The 22,448-nt window shown below is 40.5% G+C and overlaps 2 long non-coding RNA genes across 15 annotated transcripts in view; one reads left to right on the top strand and one right to left on the bottom strand.

Annotated features, from left to right (window-relative positions):
- LOC146544790 (uncharacterized) overlaps positions 1-20,715 on the bottom strand; it is a 120,501-nt gene extending 99,786 nt beyond the window's left edge. For 13 of the 14 annotated variants that reach the window (XR_014882666.1, XR_014882659.1, XR_014882664.1 and 10 more), the window contains exons 1-2: positions 20,370-20,715; positions 18,681-18,826 (exon numbers count right to left, since the gene is read on the bottom strand). This is a non-coding gene — a long non-coding RNA (uncharacterized LOC146544790). The remainder of the gene's footprint in view (positions 1-18,680; positions 18,827-20,369) is intronic. The other variant, XR_014882660.1, reaches the window with a different exon arrangement.
- LOC146544791 (uncharacterized) lies at positions 2,143-6,387 on the top strand. Its single transcript, XR_014882674.1, has 3 exons — positions 2,143-2,627; positions 3,795-4,002; positions 5,058-6,387. It is a non-coding gene; the product is annotated as an uncharacterized LOC146544791 (long non-coding RNA).
- Positions 20,716-22,448: the final 1,733 nt, after the last annotated feature.

Raw genomic sequence — 22,448 nt, 5'->3', positions numbered from 1 at the left:
AAGTGGAATTGTCTCTGGGGCTTGAGTATATTGCCAGTGTATGGATCCATCACATTCATCTGATCCTTGCATGGTCAAGAATTCAGAATAAAGAAATAGAAGCCAGAGTCTGGGAACTACCAGCTATTGGCAAGCCATGTGCAAATAAGGGGATCTGAACCTAATAAAGCAAGTATATTGAAAGCAACTTTTCCAGTGGTAGTTTGTTCTTAAAGTGTGAGGATAATTATTCAATTTCTGCTTCTTATACGTAGGTAAATTTAACTTGCAATTGCATTTCTATAGCATGTCTTTGATCTCCAGTCATATCTTTCCAACCTAGAAAAGTTTGTCAAGAGAAGGAAACACTATTCCATTCTCCCCTGAGATACCTGCATACTCATCATAACTCAAGAGAATCTTGCTAGTAGGAAGGTTATTCTGGTGCCCAAGGAGAACAGAAGAGTCATCCATGTGCAACGTGTTTAACTCTCACTGCTGTTCTTGGTGAGTGCTTTCTGCTGGCTGGTTCTTCCTGCCAACTGCAGCTACTCTCAGCTACTCTAGTAATTGCTCTCAGCTACTTGTTTCAACAAGGTATATTCCTAAGTAATCTTTCCCATCTCCTATTTGATGCTTCAGTCATTAATTTGCTGGCTGCTTCTCTAATTTGTAGGGGAGGTTTTCACAACAATCCCTGCAGTGATCCAATTCCTTAATTAGGGTTGGCAATATGCAAAAGCCACAGACTCCTCACACTAAAACCAAAGGTCACCTTTCATGCAGTCATTTTCAGTCCCTGAAACTGAAAATCTGCCCAGTATCTTTCCTCTTTGTTCACTACTGTAGCACAGCTAGATCTAAAATTTCCCCTATGTACAAACGATACCGTGCTTTCTCCCTTTTAGAAACCTGGTTGCTCATAACAGACATGCTTCTAAATACTGAAAATCTTGCTTACATGTTACTCTTACTTCATCCTATTACATTAACCTCTTCCATAATTCTGAACAACTACAAAATAGGTCTACCATCCTCTCACAGTACTAAACATATCTGCAAACTTCACATCAGTATCACAGCTAGTATTGCTCTTGATGACTTTGATATGAGTGTTATTATATTACTATCTGTCCTCCTAGTGAATTTATAATTTTCAATGCTGCAAGATCCTTAAATGAAGAATTTTATATATATCTGCAAAACACTGCCAAAATTATGCATATCTCATTCAGCTTACAGCTAAAGAGATTTTTCTAAGGAGACAAATCTGTTTGCAGAGTCAAAATAGAGTCTTATATTGTGTAACGAAGTATTCAGGCCTTGCAGACAAATATTTCCTGCTTTCCATTGCACAACTCATTAGCCAGTAGACCTTAAAGATGCATGAGCAGAGAATCATAACTTGTAATGGTGGTGTCTTCATTTATTTCTGGGAGGAAAAAATGAGAAAAGAAAAAAAAAATAAAAATTCTATGTGTGTTCACAATTAACCTTAAAAAGCTCAACATTTTCTCCTGGCCAAAAGAGGCAACAGAAAGAATTACAGCAAAACCCTCTCTCACAAAGGGGCTAACAGTTTACTGAAAACACATACATAACTAAATGCTAGCTAATTTGACAGACGTATCAAGAATAATCAAAGCTTATTACAAAATGTTCAAGTAAAGACTCAATAAAAATGTTCAAGTGTTAGACACGAAGCAGCTTGTTAGGGAATTTCCCTAAGGAACCATTGCTACCATTTGGTAGCAATTCCCCATCGACAACTACTTTTTGAAATCTGCCAGCTGGCCAGATCCTAATCCATTTAACATGCACCATATTGACATTTTAACTGCTGCAGAGTTAAACCGAATGACTTTGCAGGAGTGCAACTATGCTAAATCTGAACAATTATGTATGATAGCCAACAACTAATCTTATCAAAAAGCGAACCATTAGAAAATACATTTTCCACAAAATCATCTTGATTAACACTAAGATTAACACTAATTACATATCCATTCAATAATTCTTTGTTGATTCATCTTGACTGTTTTATCTTACTGTTGCCTGGCAGCGAATGTTATCTAGCTTAAATTTAAAACTGAAATACAAGGGAAATATAAGAACTTCTTTAAAAATGACAGAGTGGAAAAAAGGCATTGCCAAAACATCTAAATTTGTCTCTACAAGACACTCAATGCCAAACTTTGCTGCTCTTTGTCTGTGATGATTTAAGGTTAATGAAATTAGTAATACTACAACTGGGGGCAAAATGTTACATGCAAAGGGCAATAGGATCATGAGTCATCAGAGAATTATGTTGTACAACTTCCACGTATTGCTGTTTCTCAAGATACAGGTTTTTTGAATCATTTTCTTTCCCTCTTGCATCATTTTTTTTTCAATTTTTGCTATAAATTTAGCAGTTGTTATTAATACGATTTAGACTTTTAAGACCTATGTTTAGATTTTTTTTTAATCTGGCCATTAAAACTAATTTTTTTTTCGGTACCTTTAGGAAAATAAATATCCTTGGCATGGATTTGGTGCTTACTGCAAGACACTGGTGGGCGTGAAAAGAGTTCATGGTACTTTGTGGACAGATACTTCATCTACTGCTCCTGGGCAGCAATGATGTTCCTCCCTGAGGGAATTTTGTGGTGAGTTTAGGTAAAATGCTTTCACAAAGTGAAGATATTGGTGGGAACTTTTCTCTGTGCATCATTCAATATTTAATTTTATTTGATTTCATTAAAATATTTAATTATAGTCAATATATACTTTCATTGAAATGTTTCAACAACTGTTCTGGATTTCAGTTATTATGGGCTTAACCTATTGAATTCTATTGCCGAAAAAAATAACAACATTAAAGTCATAGCTTTTAACAAGGATGCAGAAAAAGGGAAGATGTTAGAAATTTTTTTATATACAGTTCTAGTTGCTTTTTGACAGAAAAAAAGAAAGTCACTGCTGTTCAAGCCAATTTCACTATTTGTTTTTTGCTCCCCAAGAGATGACTATATATTCAGCTCTGTATAAGAAACTCTAAAATAAAGCTGGTGGTAATTTGTTTTATATACATTTTGTACAGTAGAACAGGAAAAAAACAGCGAACATCTTTACAGACAAATACCTAAAAAAAGGAGGAAAAGAGTAGCACATAGAGATTATGCAATTTTCATTTCCAAGGAGGAGATTTTCATTATTGTGCTGAAGATTTGGAGGCACAGAATATATTTTTCTCCAAGATATTTTATGTACTGATAAATTTCTGAATGTACTAGGATAAAGATACAGTCTTACTGTCAGAGTGATGAAGGCATAGATAATGTCAGGGTAAACTTTATTGGGAAAGATATGACAAGGGATATTGGCTAAGTTGATGGACATCAAATTATTTTTGTGTGTGCGTGTGTTAATAATCATTTTAACAGGTTCTGAAACCAGTTACTAGAAGCTTTTTTGTACAGTGTATGAGAAATTTACCAAAGAAGATCACAGATAAGCAGAGTAAATATTTGTAAATTGTTACTGATGACTGAGCACATATGTGTTTTTGCCATTGCATCCGAAATTATGAACAGTTTGCAAAGGAGTGCCCAGTGGGCAAACAGTAGGTTAGCTACAGTCAATCTTTCAGAAGACAATCCTATTTAAGGAAAGATACATAGAGATTTTCAGTGGAAAATATCAAGTAATCCCACATGAATGCAGTGTCAACAGGAAAATCAGCTCAGTTAATACAGAAATCTATCTACAGCCACAGATAGGCACTCCAATCTATTTTTTGTGCCCTGGCTAACCTGTTCTTCATCCTTGCCCAGGTGCAAAGATGCCTTCCCTCTGAGCTTCCACAAGGCTCCTTCTGGCTGTCTTCTGTTCAGTTCTCTTTGCATTCTTGGAATTTCACCAGGAAGGAGAATCTGCCTTGTCTGAAGCATGTCTATGGAAAAAGACCTCAGCCCCACAAGTGAAACTGCAGCACTAGCTTTTCCAAGGACAGAACTGGACACAATTCAGGTTTCTTCTGTTGTATGTTCATGATTTACTGAATAGAACTTACCTGTCATGCAAAAGGAAATGTTATTACCAAGCAGATGTGGATCACAGAATCATAGAATCATAGAATCATAGAATGGCTTGGGTTGGAATGAAGGTCAAAGCCCATCTAGTTCCAAACCACTGCCATTGGCAGGGCTGCCACCCACCAGCTCAGGCTTCCCAGGATCCCAACCTGGCCTTGAGTGCCTCCAGGGATGGGGCACCCACAGCTTCTCTGGGCAACCTGTGCCAGTGCCTCACTGCTCTCTGAGTAAAAAATTTCTTCTTAACATCTAATCTAAATCTTCCATGTTTTAATTTAAAGCCATTCCCCCTGCTCTGATCATTATTAGACCATGCAAAAAATTGGTACCTTCCTGCTCCCTTGAGTACTAGAAGGCCGCAGTGAGGCCTCCCCAGAGCCTCCTCTACTCCAAGCAGATCACTGTTAAATGTGTTACATGGATGGATAATCAAGGATAATAAGAATTGTTCCTTTCTTTAAAAACAAGTATTTTCTCCTACTTAGATAAAATACTGATGCTGCTATTATGAGCAATTATCACAAGAGATTTCAAGAAACAAACATTTATAAAAGGCAGTCGATGGGAAACCAAAAAACCTTTACAGTACACGTGATTTAAGGAGTGAATATGTATTTATAGTGCTTAAGAACACTCAATGAAAAATAGTCTGGTTTGTTAACATCTAATCAGAGGACTTCACACTGAGCTGATAAAATAAAATGGAATTTTGTTAAAGCACTGGAAGTTGATGCAGTGTTTTGCTACTGATAGTCACACTCTTACCAAGACTAACAGTGTTTGTATGATCTAATTAGAAGGGAAATTGAATACAAAATGTTATCATATCTTAAAATGTGGACTCAAGATGAGTTAGTGGAAGTTTTAACATGCTCGGCAGGAAAACAATGATTAGCAGCATGCATGTGACTTAGAAGCTTTGAACTCTTACATTTAAGAATGGGGAAAATTAAAAATGATTTAACTAAAGATTCATGGCTTCTATTCTTCTCTTTTCTTCAGAACACTCTTCAAGGAGTGCTGATCCAGCACTGGCAGAGGAAGTGGTGGAAACAGACCCAGGGAGCAATGTAAAGCCCTGCAAGCGTTGGTCTTTCATCCAGACTTTGGAGGAGACACAGCACTGCTTAACTTACCCTGGAAGCTCACTAGGACTAAGCAGAGTTTGCCCATCTCAATAGCAGTCCCACAGCAGCATCCAGCCAGAATGAAACTTTCCAGTGCACCAGCATAGGCAGTCCACAAGGTCCGGGCAGACTGCATGACAGCCGGACCCACAGCAATGAAACTCTCATCTTCCACTAAAAAAAAATCCTGTCTCATTATGTGTACATACTCATGCGTAATCAGTCACACCACAGCTGTGGTGATAACGTTATTGTTGACTGACCACAGGAACTGTAATCACTGTGTCAATCTAACACTTTTTTGATGAGATCAAGGCAACATGGAGACGAAACCATCTGAGGTTGTGGAAGCCTTATTTCATGTTTTTACTGCTGACGAAGCTGAAGATTGTAGCAGAGACTTGTTTTTCTTGGTATACAGAAATGTGTGTGTTTGTATATTGATTTCAAAGCCCACCAAAGTCAACAGGGAGTTTCCTATTTATCACTATTGGTTTTAGCTTAAACCCTCTGGGACTGACATTTACAGGAGCTAGCAACTGGGCAGGGACCTCAGAGATCAGGTTTATGCAACTGCTTTTTCCATTTGTCTCTTGATGACCTAAGTCACCTCTCCCCATGACTCAATTTTGCCATCTGCAAGGACATAGAAAGCTTGACCTTCCTTCAAGAAGGATTTCTTTCTCAGAATGAAAAGCTAAAGACAAGAAGGATGAGATGAGATGGGTATTCTTATTCTGCTCTTGGAAATCAGGCAAAAAGGTGAAAATACATATGGTAAAAGAAGATGACAAATACAATCAATTTGAGTGAAGTGTTTTTGCTGGTAGAGGGGAAGTTCCATTCTCAGAAGAATTTATTTGTTGTTAGCAAACCAATTTCTCCTCTGCAGCTGCAGGGATTAGTAATCTGCGGCTACCACACTGTCTGTTCTCATAGTGTGTCATTATCAAGCCCTTCTTAATCATTGAGTTAATGAACTAGTGATAGCTAAAACTGATTCCCAGCCTTAAAACCTGCTCTTAGAGAACATGAGAAGCAAAACTCTCCTTCCTACTGCTTCAGGAAGCATCAAGAGATTGGTCTCATCTAGGAACCATACTGGAAAAAGAAGTCTGGAGCCTGATCTAATCAGTGGAAATTCTCCTCACCTCTATAGAACAGGGTTTTAGTCCTATATCCAAAAATAAATGTCATGAATTTTCCATTGTGTAACTGTGTCTTTTAAGAATAATCCCTGATTGGTTTCCTGCAGCCGTGGCAGACAGAAGTGCTCTCATCAGAAGCAATTGTAAGCATCTCCCTCATCACAAAGCTGTAAGAAAAGTGCTTATCAGCACCCACAGCTATTACACGTGGATGATTGTTCCACAGAGCTCCTGCCTCAAAAGTGCATTTAAGACCATTTTTTAGCTATGGCGAAGTCAAGGTTATACATTCACATGTCTGGAGGGCATTTTGGAAAAGTGTGGCTGCATACTTGGAATGAGTGAAATGATTGAATCTCACATGTTCAATTAAATTTTCATTGGTTTCTACAGCTACTGGAATGGTGTGTGTGTGTGTGTGTGCGGGGGGGGGGGGGGGGCAAATCTGAAGTCCAGTCACATATCTGGAAACAAGGAGGAAGAACATGGGATTAAACAATATCTCAGCTCCCCACGATTCAGCAACAGGAGCTCTTTGGCACACAAATCCTCTATTAACTACAGTTTTGGAACCAGCCTGATGGTCAGGGAGCACTCTGTATTTGCTTGATGGATTTACAATAGGATTTCATTGGCCCTCTGGTCTGTGTTTATCTGGTCCTCACTTTGTTAAGCGTTCAAAGTAGTACCCTTGGGCTCTGACTGCATGAGAACCAAAATTGTTGAACTGAGATGGCTGAAATTTGCACATCTTGTTCAGGAGTCCATGAATCCTTAGAGATAAGTGAGGAAATCTTGCTGAACTGGTTTGGACAGTCAAACTCGCAAAAGCATCAAAGTGAATTTCTAAGTCCTGCCACTACAAGATGGAATTTGGAGTGTTTTCTTTCACAAATAGAAATGTTAAAAATAGCAGTTTTTGTAAATCAGGAGCACCCTAAAATAATTGTTATGTCCTTCTGCTATCGGCATGGGCAAGTTTCAGTGAACAACAAATATCTCACTGAAGTTCAGTGAAAAAAAAAAAAAGGAAATGGAAATTAAAAGCAACACAAAGTGACAGTAAGGTTCAAAGAGTGAGGGGACAGATGGGTCTTGGAGGTGCAAGTCATCAAGGCTGGCCCATGAGAGGAATGATCATCTTGGATGCCAGTAAAAAAAGTAGATGGGGATGTAACACAACCTTGGCTTCCCAATACCTCACTGACAAATTAAATTACAAATACCGTAATGGTGCTTTTAACTAGAAAAATCTACAAGCACCTAAGGACTTCAAACATGGGAAAAGCATTTTGTGGATGACAAATACTGAAGAATTACTTAAGTAAGAATCCCATAGCCCACCACTCCTTTCTACTTCGGAGCTACACAATGAATAGCTGAGGTATAATGCAAACTTACTCCTCATTTTAATCAGAGAATGTTTTCTTCTCTACTTCTTGTAGGAACAACAGTTTTGTCTTCTCTATTGTAGCATCCCCAACTAGAGAAGGAGTATAAAGGAAATGTATAAAAGCAAAAATAACAAGATTTAGCCCTTTTATAAATATTTGCTCTTGAAATAAATAAACAACAAGCAAAATATATTATTTTTTATATAAGATTTTTTCCTCTTTATTTCTCTTAAAAAAAAGCAATATTAGTAGTAAAACAAACAAACAAAAAAAAGTTTACAGTTTTCCCTGCCCTCCAACTACAGATGTAAGCCACATTAAACGTTACAGAATTGCCTAATGCTAAGATGTAATTGCTGATCATAGTTGTGTTGGTCATTTTAAGGAACCAGACCCACAGCTTTGATTTGGTGCCACTGAATCAGCCAAATCCAAACACAAATTCAGCCTTAGTTGTTTAATGTTGGAAGTGTGGCTCAGAAGCCACCTCAATAACCTTGCCTACTAATTCTTTCGGGTTCTGTGAATGAAAATCAGAGATCTGGAGTATGGGTTATACTGGACTTTTTTTTTTTTCTTTTTAAAATTATTCTGACCAGAAGACTGTTTCAGCTGTTGTGGATATTTATGTGGTTTTCTGTAGTCTGATGTAACTCAGAATGGGTCAGGACATCCTGAATTTGTCTGTAAGTGGACTAGCATAAAATTACAGAGAGACTGAAGTCCACATCTTGGTATCTTTCCACATGTATTTCATTTAAATAAATATCAGCAAAGTACAACCAGCTAGTACAGAATGATATTTTACTAGATTTTACTAGAAATGGGAGCTGTGACTCTAACAGCCTGGCTTAGTTTTACAGAAAATTGCGAATTTATATGTTATTGGCGAGTTATTTATTTTCCTGTTTTCAGGCATTTTATTTTTATTGATAACATCTGCAACTGAACCCACATCTGTTTACCAACAAACAACTCATTTCAAGTTGTCTGTTCATGAGAGTTTCATCCCATTTTGCAAGTTAATATGTATTTCACACAAAAAATGAAACTGTAGTTATTTGCAAGACAGAAAAGATCTACTCTGCTAGATGAAGGAGCTTCTCTAAAGAGCACAAATATTAACCTCCAAACAGTTTGCTGCCAAGTATGTTCTCCCTCACATCATATCTTTCAATACTTGAATGCTTTATGCACAGTCACATAGTTTTGACAGAGAAAAGCAACATCTACCTCAACTTCCCTTCCATTCCCATTGCTCTAGCTCAAAATCAGCCAGAATTCAGCTGGCCATTTTAATCTGGGGGCTTCTAGACTATGCATCTTCACTTTTCACCTCTCCTCCATTGGCATTTCTGAATATCTAAGGTTAATTGTGATAATTTTGCAACATTTATCTATACCAGCTAGTCTTAACAAATCAGACTTTGATTCCTGTGAATGCTAAGTTTTAGAGTCTTAAGGATGGGTCTGTTCCTTAGCTGCTTAAGAATGAGGTATTCTCCTTAAATGATCACACAAAGATTTTATGAAAAATTCACTGAAAAAACAATCTTAGGAAGGGACATACTGTAATCAGCAGTATCTATGTTTGTCTATTAAGCAGTGAAATAGAATTTAAGTTATCATCCTAGATTCAACACAAAATACCTGGAGATACAAAGTTAGGAGAGATGAACTCAAACATAAGAATTACACGTCAGAACTACTTAGGATCTTTTGAAATTATTTTTATATGAGTAGTATAAAAAAGCTTCTTCTGGATACAGATTTAAAATATATATCATTAAATCTATATCTACAGATGTTAGAACTAATGATCTAAACTAGAATGACAGAATGATAGAATGACAGAATCATTAAGACTGGAAAGACCACTAACATCATCTAATCCAACCACCAACACACCACCACCATGCCCACTAAACCACATCCCTCAGTGCCACATCTACGCATTTCTTGAAGACCCCCAGGTATTGCACATCCTCCCCGGGCAGCCCATTCCAGTGCCTGACCACTCTTTCTGAGAATAATTTTTTCCTAATATCCAACCAGAACATCCCTGGTGCAACTTGAGGCAATCATTATTATTACTGATTAGGGCCCAAAGGTTTTTTTATCCTCAGATATTCAAGATAACATCAAACCTTGTAATTTCATTTTAAGTTAAAATCACAAGATTCAGATGTCCTGAAATTCTGGCTTGGTATGTGTATGTCTTGAGACATACACAGAGTCAGTACCAAAGACCAGGTGTTCACACTTCCATCTGATCAAGGAACTCTACAGCACGTTAAACAGATATGAACCTAAAACTCACTGTTCAACTCATTTGCTCAGAAACATCCCAACCTTCAATGACAGTCTCTTAGTTTTTGCTAATGTCCAGTTGCATGCTCTTGTACTCATGTTCTGCAAGAATCTGCAGAAGCACCTGATACAAGCAAGTGTGCTCTGAACAAGCCTAGAAATTGGTAGGCCAAAACCAGGGAAATACTAGAGTAGATACTAAATACTAGAGTAAGGGAGGATGTTGGAGGGCAGTCAGTGAAGTGGAAGTCAAACTTGTCTTACCCAGGTTGTTGAGTAACACTAGAATTTTCAAATGGAAATCTCAGAAACAATAGTGGAAGTTTTTTTTTACACTTCCACACAGTGATATAGAGCATTTCTAGAGCTATGTAATAAATAGCACAAAACTGGTTAAACTGGTATGTATGTATATGAACATATACTTGTGTGTGAATATCTGTGAGGTTTGCATGGAAATGAACTATTACTGTTTTTATTTTCTGGGCTTTCTTGTTGAAAACAGTGCTATTAACACACCAACTGATTAAAAATGGTGGATCTTCTCTGTCCCAAGAAGAATCAGTTAGATTTAATCTTCTCAGAGCACAAGTCTGGAAATATCTTGAAAAATTAAGGAAATTTTTGCTTAAGCCTTTCAGTCTTATCATGTATGAAGAGATATAGAGAACTGTCTACTGACAAAGAGAACAAAAACTTTCCTCTTCTTGATACTGCTGAAGGCTTGGACCTCTTAAATGATAACTAATGGCAGTAACCAGCCTCACTTGGACAATAGAGATCTGCATTACAGGAAAAACACCAAAACAACAAGGAGCACACGCTTCAAACCAAAATATGAAAATAAAATATAAAACAGTAGATAGGGAGAGAGATTTGCCACCTTCTAAGTAGATTTCTAAATCAAAGGGAGACATTGTGATTAGATTAAGGCCCCAGAATGACAAGAAGTTAGCTTTTCTTTTGAACTCTGAGAGGCTCCCAGGATGAAGTGGTGTTCAAAGACAATTCTTTTGCATGAATAATATGGGGGAGGGTTTAATTACCACCTCCTCCTCTCATTCTTCATCTTCTCTAACCAGAAAGCTCAGGTTTCAGTAGTTTTGTTTCTCACTGACACTGTGGCAGACTGGGGGAAGGGAGAGGAGGAGGTAACATTACAAGGCTGGGAAAAGAAAGCGAAGCAACCAGTGAGCTGTAGCAAAAAGGACAGAAAATGAAAAGGAATAGGAACTTCTTCCTTCATATACAGAGCAATCTTAAAAAAAAAAAAGGGGGGGGGGCGGGGGGGAGAAAGGAGGAAGGAAAGAAAGAAGGAAGGAATGGAGGGAGGAAGGAAGGAAGGAAGGAAGGAAGGAAGGAAGGAAGGAAGGAAGGAAGGAAGGAAGGAAGGAAGGAAGGAAGGAAGAAGGAAGGAAGGAAGGAAGGGACAGTATCAGAAAATGTTATTTATTCGTGCAATATATTCCTGTGGCTCAAAACTCCTCTCACTCAGTCCTGTCACATTATAGCTGTATACGAAAAACAGTATATATTCTATTTGAACAGCTCTGAATGCAGTTTCTCTCTACAACAGACTCAGAGCAAGAGTGAATGCATCCTCCTGTTTTCTGTGTGAGTAAACATCAAATTCATATTGCCCTTATATTTATCTTGTCACTTTACCTCTTTATAATGGATATGAAATTACATATTGTTCATGTTATTGCCAGTAACACTGAGCAAAAGGCAAGCATAAGTCCTTTTTATGTGATTTCAGATCTTTTCGAATACAGTAGGCTCAAAACATTGATTTGAGCTCATATAATATTCACAGTTGAGAGCAGAGGTGAGAAATGTTCTTGGTGAATATTATTAATAGCTTATGATCATCCACACATCTTTCAATATATCTACAGTGAGGGTGCCCTCTCTGGACAACAGGAAAGCTCTCGGCACACATGTGAGATACAGGGATCTTAGATTTCCTCACTCCAACTGATAAAAAGCTCTGTCTGCAACACTCAGCACCGAATCTCTTCTGGCTGCTCTCTCCCAGACATGTGCCAGCTGAGGCTCTCCGACATGCAGCGTCCGCAGCCGTCTGAACCACACGCACTTCCTGATGTGAGCTTTCCCCTGCCAGGACTCTACACTGAGTCAGCTGGAGCCGATCACCGCAAAGCTCACATTGGGCAACAGCGGCAGTGTGATGAAGCAGATTCCTCCCAGGTTGCTCTGTTTCCAGCAGGTTCTGACTCATTTCCCAGCCGTGCCAGGCACTGTTGGGACACCCTGCTGGGAGGTTACAGCCGTGTTCGCTCTCCTCCAGCTCCTGCCTGGTTGGAGGTGAAAGGGAGCAGAGCAGAAAGTTGGAGCACATTTCATTGGGTCCAACTAAAGGACACCAGAGACCTGGATAAAAGTCTTGTGCTTCTGCTGAGTTACTCAACAGGAGTTGGCCCAGAGTCTCAAGGACATTCTCAGGACCTTTGTCTGAGATCAGGTTTCCATATCATTGGCTCCTGTGCTAAACAGTAATAGGCCCTCCTGGAAAAGTCCCTGGGAAGCATTTCCTCCTGAGCATCTGAAGACTCAGCACAAGGACATCAAAGCTTTTGACCAGGTACAAAGTGCTTATCCACACTGATTTTCCTTAGCCTCCCGCACTCGCCTGCAGAACCACACTGGTCAACCAGAAGCAAGCAGCCTCACAGGTACTTATACAAGCAAGAAACGAGGGCATACAGAGAATAAACACTTAATCCTGGTATAAGGGCTTTTTACAGCCTGTAGAGATGATCTGAGAGTCCATGCTGTGGTTTTTTTCAGCAAAGCAAACCAAATCCTGCACCACATAGGTGCTGCTTGGGTGTTTACCAGCAGGAGAAAGAGCTGAGAAATATTCAGTGAGACTGTAGGGAAGTAGGAAGTTATTTATTAAAAAGAATAATGATTTTTATATTTTACTTTGATGAAAAACGTTTCTATTTCAGAGGAAGGATTGGATATGCACCAGCTGAACCTATCACCATGAGGGTCTGCCAGCTCTGTGCCATGGTAAACTTGGTTGATGGTTTGCATTTACCACAACATTGCCAGCTGCTGAGGAGTTTGATCAACCATTCAGAAGATGTCAAAAAAAATGACACCAGAGGAAATGGAGATTCCAAGAAGCAGACATGAGATAAGAACTGAGGGCAGTTAGCAGCCCTGCCCTCCCTGCTCTGGCTGCCCAAACAACCACCAAACTACCATAGGAGTCTTCTGGAACGGAGAAGATAAAGAAAGAGGCATGTACAAATCATCCAAGATTTATGACGGAAAAATTGAAAAGATTCATAACAAAATTTTCACTGAGCCAGAATCATTATTAATCCAGTGCAACTCCCTGTGACTAAGATCTGTTAAACTTCATTGGCATTTGAAAATTGTAGATGTTCCATTGCACGGGCAAAGTGATACCTAAGTGCTAGGATGTGGAAGGGGCAGTAGCTGTAGTAGGCATTTGTCATTCATCCTTTAGACTACTTTCTTTTCAAAATCCCTCTAACTTCTGACAGGTGGTTTTAGCTTCCTCTATTTTCATATTTACACATACATAATATGTCAGTGTGTTTGACAGTCTGTGCCAGTTTGTATGGAATTAATCCAAAAGAGAAGTTTCAAAAATAGGAAGGTATTGTGAGTGCTGGGTAAAAGAAGTGGCCAAAAAATACTAGAATGGTTTCCCTTATTGAGACAAATATAGACACAATCTTTACTGGACACTATTACTTGGACAAAATAAACCTTTGAGTCTTTGTGCAAAGCAAGAATGACATTCAGGATTACAATCTGTTCAATTGTAAATGGAGACCATGGGGATAAGACAAAGATCGAATATTTTGCCTCATGGGGATAATAGGACAGTAGGCACTACCAGGCTGCTTGTATGCTACATGCTCCTAGCTCAGATACTTGCAGATCTTTCAGCTGAAGGAGAACCCTACTTAGGAGAGCAGAGTTGGTTCCATCTTATTTGGCTCTATAGGGCTAAAATATCAACATGTGAAAAATCAGAGTGGTTGAAAGGGATGTCTAGCGGTCCTCTGGCCCAACCCCTGCTCCAGCAGGGACACTCAGAGCAGGAGACCCAGGACCATGTCCAGGCAGATTTTGGAGATCTTCGAGGAGGAGGCTCCATGGCCACCAGCATCCTTTGCCAGTGCTCTTTTACACGCACAGAACAGAAGCACTTCATGATGTTCAGAGGAAACTACTGTATTTCAGTTTGTGCCCACTGCTTCTTGTCCTGGCACCGGGCACCACTGAAAAGAGGCTGTCTGTCCTCTCTGCACCCTTCCTTCAGAAATTTACAAACACTGGTGGGATTCTCCCAAGTGTCCTCTCCAGGCTGAACAGTCTGAGGTCTCTCAGCCTATTCTTAGAAGAGAGATTCTCCAATCTCTTGCAGCCCTTCTCTGGACTGTCTTCAGTATGCCCACATCTCTCTTGCACTGAGGAGCCCAGATCTGGACATAGTAATTCAGATGTAGTCTCACCAGTGCTGAGCAGATAGAAAGGATTACCTCTTTCGACCTGCTGGCAATACTTTGCCTAAAGCAGCCCAGGATACTGTTAGCATTCTTTGTGAGAAGGGCACACTGCTGGCTCGTTTCAACTCGGTGTCCACTAGGACTCCTGGCTCCCTTGCTTCAAAGCTACTTTGCAATTACCCTTTTCCACTGATGGGTTGGTGATGGGCAAAGAGCTAAAGTCCAAGGGCAGAGGAGAATCTGAAAAGCTCCTCTGATATCTCTTATACCCATGTATGAGTTATCATCACTCCAGTCCTCCTTGACTCTTTGGTGCACCTGCATACTCCCTCTGAACGTGAAAATGGAAGCTTCTATGTGTGGGTTTTTTTTTTTTGTTTGTGGTTTTGGGGTTTTTTTCGCTACTTCCTATAGGTAACATGTGATATTGCCTCCTGAATTTTTAAGCTTACATTAAGCTTACAGTGTTTGTCTAAAATGAAGTGAAGAGGCACAAGTCTACATATTGGTTAAATAAATGCTACCGGTTCACCAACACTCATAGCCCTTTACTTTCTCCACCCATAAGAGAGGATCTAGAGCAGCTGAGCAAACTCAGAGGCAGGATACAAGATAAAGACAGCTCTGAGAAGGAGAGTTTGAGGTTTTGTTTTTCCACTGCCCCATCCAAGATTTAACAATTAAACCTCAGGAAGAGGTGAGGTGGCACACCATCATTATGGACCGGGTGTGAGAACAGCAGAACTGATACACAGATGCTGTGCTAAGGCCTGGAGCTGGGCTCAAGCAAGAAAAGCCTACTTAGGAATGTCTCTGTGTGTAAGCTCTCCCCTAGTCTAGTTCTGCTTTTCCCATGATTTCTCTGTTTCTATGCCTCCACCCAGGACATTTCTCTTTCCAACAAGGATTACAACTTACATAAATGAAGAAAACCCCCTGATCTTCAAAAGGCTGCAGCACATTGCCATAATGCTGTCATAGTATGGCTTAGCCCCGTCGATATGAGCAAGATCAAACAGTATCCTGCAGAGTCAGGATGCTATTGCTTTACAACATGATTCTTCCCCAAGACAGATTTGGCCAAAGGCCAGCAAAGTGGGTCTGCTCAGAGTGAATGGACTCAGAGTAATAGACAGAAGCTAGAGATTTATGCTACTGCAGTTGTTTTAATCTCCCCTGTACATACATCAGAAATCAAATCAAGACACTGCCTCTCAGTATTTCAAGCTTATCCAACCATCTGCAAACCAAGAGTATGAACTTTGTACCTTGTATGTCATCACTGTAATTAAACATCTTCCATTTTTCTTTCAAAAATGTATCAATCAAGTAAATCAATCATTAATTATAATTAATATCAATTAATACTAAACTAAGGAACTAAGGCCCCCTTAATGCATCTGTGTTAGAAGACCATGTGTCTGCTTTGTTCTGGAATTTGCTAAATTTGCTGCGTGCATGTAGAACTGAATGCAATTGAATTTGCGTTGCATACTTAGTCACAACAAACAAGATGAGTTACAGCATATGTTTAGCTCAAACTCACTGGAAAAAAAAAGTGCTAAAGAATTTATACAATTATATAGTTTTTAGCACTGAGCAAGTGCTGTTGACTGGGTGACGAGATGAGCTTGCATCTCAAGTCTTGGCAACCAGATACCTGTGAATTAGAGCCCGTTTACTGGCCCTGAATGGCCACATTATGGTTTGTGTTCACACAACTGATTTTTTTCTGGGAGAAAAGGCAATGACTGTGTTCTATTGGAAACATTTCCCGACTACATCATTGTGTACATCAATGCCTGGGGAAGCGTTAGCTGGCACAGGCCAAAACCACACCAGGAAGAGTGCTAAGAGTGAACTTAAAGCAAGGTCCACTATGGGACCAGGCTGGAGCCTGCTGCTGGTTCTGATTTGGTACAGTAGACATAGTCTGACATGCTCTTAGATGAGTGTATTCAAAAGGAAAATTGTTTTCAACCTCGGAAAGCTGAGACCGCTACAGGTCACAGTGAATGTCGTGGGAGAAAAGACAGGACTCTCCCAGGTAACTATTTGCAGACCAGATACTTTTTAATAGTCATGTTCAGCAGCATCCTGAGTTCCAGCTGGATGGCAGATGGAAGGTGGCACTTTTCCTCACTAGTCACAGACGGGGAGTGTTTGCAGATATAATGGTTTAAATAACAGCATCATTATGTGAGATGTAGATGGCTACTCCAAAAGTGCAATAAAATCAGTGGTATAAGGTACATTTAATCCTGTAGAAACATGCATGTCCCAGAAATGCTGAAGACATTTTCATAGTCAGAGCACTGCTGTCTCCTCCAGCAACAGTGGAGGGTAACCACTGACTTAAATACCAAAAGATGCAGCAGATAGGATGTCTCCATAGCCACAATAACAGAGTCATAGAATCACTAAATGATCATAGAATCATTTAAACTGGAAGGGACCCTTAAAGGCAATTCAGTCCAACCCACCTGCAATGAACAGGGACACCTACAGCTTGATTAGGTAGCTTAGACTCCATCTTCCCTTGAATGTCTCCAGGGACAGGGCATCCACCACCTCTTTAGGCAACTTGTGCCAGTGCTTCACCACCCTTCGTGATCCTTTAAGAGTCAGTCCACAACACAATATCTCTCGATTACCTCTACACTAAGCTACCATCTGATGATGAAAAGAGCTTGGACAGCTTGGGCTGCTTTGAGCTCATGGGGTATCAGATACAAGGACAGTGTGCAGCCTATGGTGGGGACAGCAGGGCAGTCAGCCTAATGTGGGAAGCTCATGCTTCTTATTGTATTGGAACAGGATGTCCAGGAAAGTTATGGATTCACCATCCCTGGAGGTACTTAGGAGACCTGTAGACATGGCAGTAACAGATACGGTTTAGTGATGGAACTTGGTTGGTTAGGTTTATGGTTGTACTAGATGATTCTGTGATTCTATTATCCAGTGATTCTATGTCTCTGCATTGTTTCCATGCCTGTGCCTACCCAAAGAATTCCCTCTTTTCCCATGGTCGATTACAGACTGTCCCCCAACATGGCCCAGACAGACTACAGCAAGCACCAGCAGGAAAAACTGAAGTCTGCATCAGAGCTTGTTAGTGTTGCCAAATCTCCACTGAATCACTACAAGCTCTGATATGTTACCTCCTTCTCCAAACACCTTCAGGGAAAGACCCCCTCGTCATCAGGGCTTCGATCTGACAACAGGCCTGAAGAAGCAGAGCCTTTGAAATCTGCCCTGGTAACCACAACTGAAAAGAACGTTTTCAGTAAAAAGATTAAGAGGGCAGGCTGAATCAGTATCATCACTCCCAGGTTTGCTGCGTTGTTAGCACATACACTCAAACGCACTTTTGCAAAAGGTCCGTGACATGTCCACCCCCTTTCTAATCATGGAAGTAAGCAAGAAAATTGCTTGTCCTGTCTTTGGCTATGACCAGATCATTTCTTTTTTGTGTGCAAGCTGCTGGGCATTGCTAGGACTTTCTGATATTTATTATTTATAGGCAGGTCTGCTCCGTTCAGGTTCATTTTATGCTCCTCAGTGCAATACTGCTGGACACTAACACACACCAGATGCACTGTGTATTACTGGGTCAAAACTTCAATAACTGTGTGGCCACTTGACCAATGAATAGCCCAAATAGCTCAGCAGCCATACACACCAACCCAACCTCCTACTCAAACCATGAACCAAAAGACTCATGAAGGCCAGAGGTCTGCTGGGGCAGCTGAACACAGATGCTTGGTAGGCTGGTGATCCATCTCTCACTGACATGGTGATGACAGGAAAGGGCAGTCTATTTAATAGCATTCACCTTTATACCACCAACATCCAAAATGAATTGTGTTCTTACGAAGTTAGCTAGAAACCATATATTTAGGTAAAATCAGAAGTTTGGATGAACTGTTTAGTAAGTATCAACTACAGACAGAAGAGCACCCATAAATATAAACAAAAAGGTGTGCTGACCCCCTGTCTAAATTTCATACAGTGGGAGAAAGTCTGACTTAGTTATTTCAATCTATGAAAATTTTGTTTCAATTAAACTGAAATTCAATGAAAATTGAAACTTCATTTCAATGAAAACTTCATTTTGATGGTGAAGTACCTCTGAAGGTCCAGATCCCTGTGTCTTGATTGCCATGTAGCAGCTGAGGAGGATAGCAGTGCCCCAGTTGGCAGCACTGCTGGAAGGCCAATCCAAACACCATGTTGCTGGAGACCAGGATGATGCTCCAGGTTGGCTGACACTGCCTGCATACCAATTGATAAAAGCAAAGCAATTAATAAAAGAATCTTCCTCCAAGCAGCGATGGGGCTTTCTGAAAACCCCTGTAAATCAGGACTGTTCTGTCCAGCTTCTCCACCTGAAGGCACCTGGGAATGTGCAGGACTATTTCTCCATTCTGTGAGCAGCCCAATGGAGGTGAGAGACCCAACACTCTTCCAGGTGAGGAGATGGTCCTCTTCAGGGAAGGTCAGGGTCTACAGACTGGTCAGTATCAGTGCTGCCCTGAGCTTGGCAGCAGGGAAGTTGCATGGATAAACACGTGGCATCCTTGAGCTGCCTGGCTCTGGTCAGTTTAGTTTACTAGTATATTCATAGTCTCCAGGTCTGTCTTTCAGCTGCATATGCTCTTTGTTTTCTGTGATGCTATCTATGGATCCTACATGGAATATAATGCTGCTATTCAAAAATAACTCTGAGCCATTCTAAACTGGGCTTTCACTGCTGTCATAGTAGATAACAGGGATGTGATTAAGTCACTTCCCTTAAATTAGACTTCATAAAAAGAACCCCTACCCAATCCACTTTTACTTCTGCTCCATGCTGGTTACACATGAAAACTCACTACCTCATGCCATCTTGAAGGGCATTTTTGCTGACAATCATAGTTCATCCCAGCCAAGAGTTCAGGACACATCCAAATGTGCACAACTTACTTCCAGTCTGAACCCGAAACTTCTAACAGTTGGTTAGAGCTATGGCTTTCTCTCCTATACAAAACTGTTGGAAAGTTTTAATTTTGCATGAGTTATTTCATTTTAAAGACCAGTGGTTTTCTCTAGATCCTTTAAAGTTTCACTTGTAAATAACCCTGGATTTAAATGCCCAGAACACGGTAGTCTCTAAAATACTTCTATATATAGTGAAAATGACCACAGAGCCTTAGGTCTGCCTGCATCCATTCTTCATGAGTGGCAACAAATGTCTACTATATTTACATTAAAATCTGCAAATGGATTCTCAGCTGCCTTAAAATCATAATTTAAGGCACCATTTTGCTTTCACTTGCAGCCATATCAGTTTTTGTAACTTTCCCACTTTCAGCAGGACCTGCTACACATGGAAACAGATCTGGGACATACCTGTATGTCAGTCCAGTTGCTGGTAGTTTTAAGGAGTATAAGGACAGAACGAACTGCTCACCCTCTGTCAGACACCCTCGTTATGGAAATTCAGTTATTTTTGTACCGAGCCCAATAAATTGCACTGAACTAAAGCGTAGCTTCCAAAAAAGCATCCAGAGGATTTCAAAACATAGGAATCCACCACTCCCCTTCATGGTACAGACAACTATTAAAGAAAGCCCACTACGAGATGTCTCATGTCTGACTTGAAAATGTCTACGTTCAATTTCTAACTTTTCACTGTTGTATGAAAGTTCTTTATTATCACTCATTTTCTTATTGTGAAGACAGATACTTATTGCAAACAATTTGCTTCTTGCATTTCTTTCTGATAAGTTCCACACAGTAGCTGACCTGTAATAAAACCGTGTGTGTAAATCCTTACCTCAGAAATGTGAGATAAGAGCCCTTCAGCCCGGATGGGCTCAGCCACTTCAGCTTCACAGAGGCTCCTTTTGCTTTTTCCTGCCAGCAAAGCTACTCTGGATGCCGTTAGGGCAGTCCTGCTGCCGGCAGTAGCCGGCTCCTGGTTACCACCCGAGAACATTCCCCTTCCCCTCACCCTGAGCAGCCGCTCCACAGGCGCAGGTAGGAAATGGCTTTGTGCTCTGCCAGTTATCTCTAACACAGATCTGTTCCCTGAAGCAATCAATTCAATATTGCAAACCGTGCTGTTCCTGGAGAGGGAGTAGGAATGTGTGTGTGTGTGTGGTGTGTGTATGTGTTTTAGGGAGAGGATTAACATATTCAAGGGTGATAGAAAAGGAGAAGCAAAATGCACACGGAGCCATATCCTCAGGCTAAAAGCAAGCAACTCAGGCTCACACGCTCACAATTCACTCCCTAATTTGCTCTGTGGTAATTAATTTATTGAATCATCATCTACGTCAAACCCCCAAAAATACCCTTTTTCTGACCTCTATCAGACAAATCCATTGCCTTGTTAGAAAATGAGTGGCTAGTGCATTGAGATTATTCCCCCAAAGCCAGGGATCATTTACATTTGTAGACAGTAGCAGCAGAGAAATCCTTTTTCCCCACTTCTGGTAATTATAAATCCCAATTAGAAAACAAGATTGTTTGATAATGGTAACCATGTAGACATAACATAACATATGAATGTAGATGTGATACGCTTCTAATGAAACACACACATGCATTTTCGCTAACAATGTGTGGATTGGCATTAATCATATCCTCCTACTTTTAATTCCTTCCTCATAGACAAACTTAGTTACAGAGACCTACGTTACCCCTCTTGCCCTAAAAGTGTGGTCACACAGCATTATTATGGCTGAGAAGGACGTAGCTGCAGACGTTAGAGACTCACCACTCCCATTATTATGTCATTTGCTAAGACAAAGCTGCTGAGTGATGTAAGTGCTTCTGTCCCCATAACACGAGTGGGACACGAAGATCTGTGCCACACCAGACCCTGTCTCTTGATCCCTGTTCAAACCCAGAGAGGAAAGGATTAAGCTTGTGTGACAGTGTGTATTTGCACAGTAATATCAATATCAGCTCAATAGAGGAGAAGTGCAGTCCCCAGATTTAAACTGTTAAGAAAACGGAATATAAAACAAAGAAATAATAGTCCAAAAAGTCATTTGGTTACAACACAGCAAAGCAATCAACCTCATAACTAGACTTTATTTCAGAAATGATCCTAGATGTGTATTCCCTAGTGCAAACACAACAGACAAGTGCCCAGGTAGCCCATCATAGATGGGCAAATCCAGCTCCTTAAGGCATAGCTCACTGGGGTATCCATGTCCAGGTATGGACTTGGGCCATTTGTGCTATAATGGAAACCTCTCCTGCCTCTGGCAGCACCAAAGAAAAGCTGATGTTAGGAAATCATGCTTTAGGACTCACACAGATGCTGGGAACTTGCTTGCGAAACTGTGGACATGTATATTGGTAGCAGAGCTTGGTGCTAGTTCCTTGCCTGCCTATACAACCAGTGTTCTTCATGTTGTAAGCCTGGTTTGCACTGAATATTCGGAAGGTTGGAAGTGACAGTATGAATAAGGGTTACAGTAACCCTCTCACCACCCTTCTGCCCTCTGGTCCAGCTTGGAGCAGACATGGAAATGTCACCCTTGCCCAATGGCAGAGCTGTTCTGGGCCCTGTACTGTGAAGTGCTGCAGCACTGACCAACTGGAGGTAGATGGTGCACAAGAACAGTTCTGAGTAGGGAGGAAAGCCTGGAACGGGAATGCCTGAACACTCTGCAGTCTAGAAGTCTACTCAAGAAGTCTATCTTGCTTGCTAAGCCCTCCTGTACTTCTAAGGGATACTCCAAACAATCACAAACACTTATTCCCAAAGCAGTTTTTTTGCCCCTGCCCATATTACTTGTTCTTACTTTTTTGCTATGTCCTTTCCCCAGATGGCTGACTTAGGTAAGTTCTCCTGACATAGGGAATGGACAATGCAAAAGCAGGAATGAAGAGTCTGTTC

The sequence above is a fragment of the Meleagris gallopavo genome, chromosome 3 (assembly GCF_905368555.1).
Source record: "Meleagris gallopavo chromosome 3, MGAL_WU_HG_1.1, whole genome shotgun sequence".
In the NCBI taxonomy this organism is placed as follows: Eukaryota; Metazoa; Chordata; class Aves; order Galliformes; family Phasianidae; genus Meleagris; species Meleagris gallopavo.
Note: the sequence above shows the minus strand (reverse complement) of the source record. Positions and strands in the feature narration are given on the sequence as shown.